This window comes from Prionailurus viverrinus, chromosome D1 (assembly GCF_022837055.1).
Source record: "Prionailurus viverrinus isolate Anna chromosome D1, UM_Priviv_1.0, whole genome shotgun sequence".
NCBI lineage: Eukaryota > Metazoa > Chordata > Mammalia > Carnivora > Felidae > Prionailurus > Prionailurus viverrinus.
This window is the reverse complement of record NC_062570.1, coordinates 89,014,745-89,022,658: the sequence shown is the minus strand read 5'-3', so window position 1 is coordinate 89,022,658 and position 7,914 is coordinate 89,014,745.

Genomic DNA, 7,914 nt, shown 5'->3' with positions numbered 1-7,914 from the left:
CTATTCTCACTTGTTCCTGACTCCCTCCAGGCAGGCCACACCACTCCACTGAAAGAGATTTACCAAGAGTAACAAAACCCCCTACCTCCTCAGCCTCTTTGAATGCTTTCTTTCCTTCTTTGTCTTGAATTAAACCCTTTTCTCCCCCAAGACACAGTTTTCCCTGAGGCTCTCAAGTGGTGGTAATTCTCACTTCCTCGTACCCCCAGGCATGGAGTGAGTGAATTCCTTGAACACTGAATATTTTTCCCCTGCTCTCATTCGACAGTACTCAGCCAACCTTCAGCCGCAGCTAATTCCGGCTCTTCTGACTCCACACCTGTACCTGTGTGCCTTAAGGTGCCTGAAGGAAAACACATCACCACCTTAAGGTCAAGTGGGCCTTTAGAGCTGTTTCCGCCCGCCCCCCCCCCAATTTTACTGCCTTCCTCCATTCATTCCCCCACTCTCCTCAACAACTGTGGCCTCAAACTTCAAACACTTCCTCCCTGCATATTCACTCTGACGGATGACCCCGAGCGCTCTTTCATTGAAAAAATAGGAGCCGTCCAGAGAGAGCATAGCATAATGTATAGAGTTGTCCAATCGCTGAATCACTATATTGCACAGCCGAAGCTCATGTAACATTGTATGTCAACTATACTTCAATTTTTTTAAAAAATTAATTGGAAAAAAGAGTTTGTATGGGCTTGCACCTTTCTGCTTGTATTTTGCTGAGGAGCTGTCCACGCCCCCACGGAGGCTGGCCCCTTCCGTGAAGCAGAACTCCGCCCCCCTCTCATGTTTAAGGACAATATCCACAACAGAATCTCGAATTTCCTGAAGTCCTCCTCGACTCCATCCTGCCAACTGCTCAGGCCCATCATCTCGATGTTACGCTAGGTGGTTTCTTTCACAGGCTACAGACACACACACCCAGCTGATCAGCAAATCCAATCTGCTTTAGAATCAAGGTGTACCCAGAGTCTCTCAACTTCTCACTGGGTTCACTTTGACCACCTGGCCCAGGGGACACCATTTCTCACCTAACCTATTGCAGTTGCCTCTTAACCAACTTCCCTACTTCAGCCTTTGCTTAGCACCCCACTCCCATCCCCAAGAGTCTATTCCCAACACAGCAGCCTGCATGAGCCTGTTAACAAGGAACTCAGCCGGTGTCCCTCCTCTGCTCAAATCCCTGGTTTCCTGTCTCACAGTGAAGGCTCCCCACAGCCTCCCCCATGCCCCCATTTACCACCCCCCCCCCCTCGATTACCCTCTTCCTCACTTACTCTGCTCCAGCCAGGCCAGTATCCTGGTGAGTCTTTGTACTTTCCAGGCAATTTCTTTGGCAGGTGTTCTCCCCCTTTAAGGGCTCTTCCTCCGGGGCCCTGCATAGCTCATTCATGCCCTCTGCTCATTCAGGTCTTCAAAAGTCACCTGTGTGGTTCTCCCTGCTCACCCTATTTTAATCACCACCCTGCCCTACCCACCTCATCCTGAACTCGCTTCCTCCCTGCTTTAGTTTTCTGCAAAGTGCTTATCACCAACCAGCATGGTATTGTGAAAATTAGTAAGGGGGAACCTCCCTAAAATAAAGTCGGGAGTTTTCCACAGGGGGGAGCATTGATACCTTACCACTCAGTAGTCAATTGCAGGCCCAACAGGAAGAGACTGACTTGACCCTGCCCAAGATACTCCTCTACGCGGCCGGCTGGAGGAGGACCAGCTTTCCTTAACCCCGCCCCTCCCGCAACAGCTCAGCCAATGAGAAGCCACCGCGCTTCGAACTCCCAGTTTACTCCAGGGGATTTTTAGTCCGCAATAGCCTTGCCAAATTACCCCTTTTCTCCTTGAGCATGCTTCTCCTTTGTCCCCCGCGCCCCACTTGCCTAGGGTTTTGCTACAGCTAGTTTGTCCCAGATTGCAAATCCTCTTTTACTCCCAAATCAACTCTTGCAGGTAAAATAACAGGCAGGTCTTACTTTCAAGGTTAACACTGTGATTTAATTGTTCACCTTCCACCTCCCCCCGCCAGATTATGAACGCCAGGAGGACAGGGATTTTCATCTGTTTTGTTCACTCGTCCCTTGAGCAGTATCTAATACAGAGTTGGTACTAAATAAATAGCTATTGAATAAAAGACCAACTTTTTGCCAAAACTAGTGATCAGTTCTCTGTATTTTACATGACTTTATCGTAGCTTTACTAGGGATTATTCCCTCCATTTTTCTCTAGGTTTCCATGACCTCAAACTCCTGCGATTTTCCGCTCACCTCTTTGGCCATGTCCGTGGTTCTTTTCTCGACCATTTCTCCTCTATCACACCACAGTGTTGGAGGGCCTCAGGGCTATCTGCCCTTAACCCTGTGCCCCATCTTTACTCCCCCCCCCCCCCCCCCCGGGAAATCTCATTCAGTGCGGCAGCTTTGAATATTATCTATATGCTGATGACTCAGTGTTCTATCTCCAGCCCCGACCTCTCCTTTACACTCCAGACTTGTCTCTCCACCTCCTACTCTTCATCCTTGGATGTCTAACAGGCATCTGAAACCCAGCATGGCCCAAAACAGTGCTATCGATTTTTCTTCCCTATAAGCCATCACCCTCCCCTCACCCCCAAACATTTTCTGGATACTTATGCTAAAGATCTCTCTGAAACAGAGAGATTTACTACAACCAAGAAAAGTGCCTGACACATTATAAGCACCCACTAAGTATTTATTTTCTGGGTGCTTAGGTTCTAGCTTTGGTTACTTCAGCTTAATTTCCTCATTAAAAAAAAAATTTTTTTTAGGGGTGCCTGGGTGGCTCAGTCCATTGAGCGTCCAACTTTGGCTCAGGTCATGATCTCACGGTTTGTGAGTTTGAGCCCCACATGGGGCCCTGTGCTGACAGCTCAGAGCCTGGAGCCTGCTTCTGATTCTGTGTCTCCCTCTCTCTCTGCCTCTCTCCCATTCCCTCTCTCTCTCCTGCAGAAATAAACATTAAAAAAATTTTTTTTAATTTAATGTTCTTATTTATTTTTGAGAGAGAGACAGAGACAGAGAGGGAGACACAGAATCTGAAGCAGGCTCCAGGCTCTGAGCTATCAGCACAGAGCCCAACATGGGGTTTGAACCCACCAGCCGCGAGATCATGACCTAAGCTGAAGTCTGATGCTTGACCATCTGAGCCACCTAGGCTCCCCCATTTTCCTCATTTTTAAAATGAAGCAGGGGGCACCTGGGTGACTCAGTCGATTATGCGTCCAACTCTTGATTTTGGCTCAGGTCATGATCTCATGATTTGAGAGACTGAGCCTGATGTCAGGCTGTATGCTGACAGTGGGGAGCCTGCTTGGAATTCTCTCTCTCTCTCTCTCTCTCTCTCTCTCTCTCTCTCCCGCCCCCTGCCCCTCCCCCACTCAGTCTCCTTCTCTCTCTCTCTCTCTCAAAAATAAATTTAAAAAATGTTTAAAAATAAAATGAAGTTAATGAATGAGATAAAGCATGTGAAGAAATAAACCTACCTTTAGTAGGTATTCAATAATTCAATAAATATTAATTACCCTCCTTTCTAGAAGTCCCATTTAATTCTCATGAGAGTGTTTTGAGGGAGGTATTATTGTTCCATTCTTTTTTTTTTTTTTTTAGGATGAGGCAATTGCAACTCAGATAGGAATAATAAATATGTACAATTTACGAAAAAGTAGGTAAACATCTTACCGCAGTGCCTCAAACTGTCAATGCACCCAAGCATGCTGTAAAATTTCTCTCCTAAACACCTGTCACTTAGCTAGCCTCCAGGTAATTGTGATGCAGGTAAGTCCGTGAAGGCCTGTGACGCTGCAGCACATCTCGGATTGTATGTTTCTTCCCACCGGAAGTGCAGAAAGGATTTGCAAAACCTGACTGAGCGGTGGAGAAACAGCTGGTGAGAGTTTGTGTCACCTAGTTGGTTTTTCTAAGATCCCTACGATGTGGATCGATGTGGATCGCTACGCTAGAAGCCGAGGTCCAAAGGTGAATACAGACACAGCCCTGAGAGTATTTGTGCAGGGAGGTGACAAGCATCCTTCTAACGTCCTTGTGACCTGTTCTCTCCATGATTCCTCCTTCTTCAAATAAGGAGGGGGAAAGGTCAGTTATGAATGAAGGATTCAACTGGCAAGAGATCCAGATCAAACACGTTCATTTGTTAATTTCGTTAAGTGCGGGACATTCCATTCACTCTCCGATTGAATGAGGGATTAACGTATTTTAGTCAAGAGGATGTCATTCTTTCTCAACTGATTTCAGAGCTGTTTTGTCCCACCCAGCTCTCTTTTGTGAGAAGTACCTCAAAATGATATAGTTCCCCAGAAAAAGTCGTAGGTGAAGTCCTAACCTAAAACAGAGTTTCATCTTGTATTTCAGTTTGTTCGATACTTCCCCTGTGATGAAGAAAATGTTTATCTCATCAGCAATTCTGGTCAAGGGGGTCAGATGTGGGACTCACTATTGGGAGCACATCTCGAGACGCAACTGAAATTCTCCCTCCAAGATTCTTCAAAACAGGACTCCGAGAGAAAGAGAATTTGGTTGTTAAGTCATTGATCTGTCATCAATAATCATCGAATCAACACATTTCGGATGATAATCACAGAAAAAAAATGTTCCTCTTGTGTGGTTATGCGTTATAAACAATGTTCATCCCTGGCTCTGTCACAGTCCTAACTGGGTAATTCTGTCATTGGAAAGTACATTTTCTGAAACTTAAAATAAACGACTTAAAATAAAAATAGATGCAGTTTTCCTCCGTTTACTGCTGTTGAATTACAAAAATTCACCTAAGTAAATTTTAAAGATCCAACTGGCTTTATTAATTGATTTATGAATTGGGCAGCATTCCATCTAGCAAGTAGAGGGGAGCTGTAAGGAGTTGTTAAAAAAAAAAAAAGCAGATTTATATAGGGAGAAGAAAAGGCAAGAAGCTATTGATGAAAGAAAATAAAGGATTGTTACAGGCCAGATCACCTTTCCTTCAGGGGAAGGGCGGGGGGTGTCTTATCAGGTCCAGGAATGGGGAGGCCCATGTGACAGATTGCCTCATCCGTGCTGATCAGAACATTCCTGGCTGAATAGTTCAGACTACATTTCTGGGGCCATTGAAATTGAAGGTAGGTTGGGTATTAAGCCCAGTTTGATGATTTGGCCTAAGTGACACCATTTGGGGCCTGTGGATTTCATTTTAATACTGTCTCCTTGCTTAAAATTCTACAAGTTTTTCATTATTGGACTTAAGAAATTCTTTTAATGTTTATTTTTGAGAGAGAGAGAGGCAGAGTGCAAGCGAGGGAGGGGCAGAGAGAGGGAGACACAGAATCTGAAGCAGGTTGCAGGCTCTGAGTTGTCAGCACAGAGCCTGACGCGGGGCTCGAACTCGTGAATCGCGAGATCATGACCTGAGCTGAAGTTGGACGCTTAACCGACTGAATCACTCGGGCGCCCCCTCATTACTGGACTTTTAAAAGCCAGAGAATAAGCAAGGCAATTCTTATCAGTATTGTATTAATCTCCTATATGATTGTTCTTGAACCTTTCCCATTTACAAGGAAAGGTTGTAAGGATAAAATGAATTTATTCATGTAATTAGAAAGGCCAGGTACAATTGTAATAATCATAGCAGTTTGTATTTTTTAGGAGCCTAAGCAGTACATATGGTAAGGACCTTTAAATGCATTATATCCAATTTTTATAATAGCCCTTGAAAGTATTATTACCCCTCATTTTACAGATGAAGAAAATGAAATTTAGAAGATAAATTACCCAAATAAAAATTTACCAAGATCACTCAGTAAGCCCTCTGCGCTTTCCCCCATTAATTAACTTTATGTCATCAAGGTAATACCAACTGCTCCTTGGGTATAAAGGGAGTTTGCCTCTTAAAGTACATGTGGCTTCTGAGATAGGCATTAGGGACTTAGGAGTCTAAGAATTTTCATATGTTTGCAAAGAAGCATCTTTAGCTTTACTGACTTAATACTTCCCAAAATTTCTTTGGGGATCATGTATTGGTCATGCACTGAGTTTCTTACTGTTCAACTGTATGATTAATTTTTATCCTTTTGAATATAAATATCATATTCTATTCCTTCTATTAGTTTACTTATACTTTTACTAAATACCTTTTACTTTCCTACTTAATATTATTTTATCGCAATAAGGGCTACATTTTTGCCAAGAAAACCAAGGAATCATTTCTCAATATATAGTAGAGCTACATCTTAGGTTTGAAAGTCAGGGGTGCCTGGGTGGCTCAGTCGGTTAAGCATCTGACTTTGGCTCGGGTCATGGTCTCACAGTTCGTGGGTTTGAGCCCCACGTTGGGCTCTGGGCTGACAGTTCAGAGCCCGGAGCCTGCTTCAGATTCTGTGTGTGTGTCTCTCTCTGCCCCTCCCTCACTCTCTCTCTCTCTCTCTCAAAAATAAACATTAAAAAACTTTTAAAAAGAAAGTTAATGAATAAAGTGAAAATCTCCAGTAGTCAAAATTACCTTAAAAAATTCTTTAAGGGGCGCCTGGGTGGCTCAGTCGGTTAAACGTCCGACTTCGACTCAGGTCATGAGCTCGCGGTTCGTGAGTTCAAGCCCCACGTCGGGCTCTGGGCTGATTGATGGCTCTGAGCCTGGAGCATGCTTCCGATTCTGTGTCTCCCTCTCTCTCTGCCCCTCCCCTGTTCATGCTCTGTCTCTCTCTGTCTCAAAAATAAATAAACGTTAAAAAAAATTAAAAAAAAATTCTTTAAATCACCCATCAAGTATAGTACTATGTATGTGATTTGTGAATTTAGCCTAGTTTTTTTTTTCATTCTTTCAATAGTAAGTATTTATATATGGCCCTCATCACACTTATTTCCCATCTTAAGGATATTGACCAAGCCTATCACCAACCATTTATCTGCTATTTGAACAATGTGTTTTAAAGTCACTCAAAAATTTTTTCCATTGGTTTCACAAATCTTCATTATTGGTGTTAGGTTTCATTGCATACATCACTTTTAATATAAGAAACAAGAGATACTGTCCTGGTATACAAGCCCTTTAAGTTAATTTGAACGTGATTCAATACCACTGTAATTGGAACTTACTAGCTGGCTAAGATTTCTTCCCTTTCCTCAAGTATGGATGAACTAGTCAACTAATAAGCTTTTCTTTCCCATGCTATAAATATAAAGCAATTGTGTGTGCATGTGTATGTGGATGCGTGTATGTGCATGTGTAATCTTCTGCTCATTTTGGCTTCTATTATTTTATAAGAACTGGGTAAAAAGCAAAATAGCCTATCCCAAGGAAATCCAGTATGTTAGTGTAATAAGTTCTCTCTGGAACCAGGCAGTTCTGTTGGTGCTCAGTGCATGGCTTTCTCACTTGAAATACTGGTGGTCATCTGTAAGCCTATCAGTTTGATATACATCAACTAAAAGACACCACCACAAGATTGATACAGCAGTCAAAGGAACGAAATAGACATCCCCAGGGTACTGAATGTTCCTGCCCAACACTGGGTGGGAAATCTTGACCCTTCAAATGATACGGCTACACACCAAGGATGGTAAGTAGATGTCAACAGATGTTGAATGAATGGCACTTGCCTCGTCTCCCCCATAAACATTAAAGCAGATGGGAATTAGGAGTAACGTGAAATGTCTGCCTCACCTCCTTCTCCCAATTCCACCGGGAGAGAAATGAATCTAGGAAGGATGAATGCCCGATTAGCTTTTATATTATGGACATAATTGGTCACAGTAGTTAATGGAGTAGGACTGGAAAAGTCTTAAATCCCTGGTTGAGACAGCATTGGGAGGGGGAGTTATAAACACACAAATCAGTCATATATTGCATCGCAAAAGTGGGGATTAGAAAGACTAGGATTATAAAATCTTGAGTCAATGAAGCTTATCTAATATCTCCTTA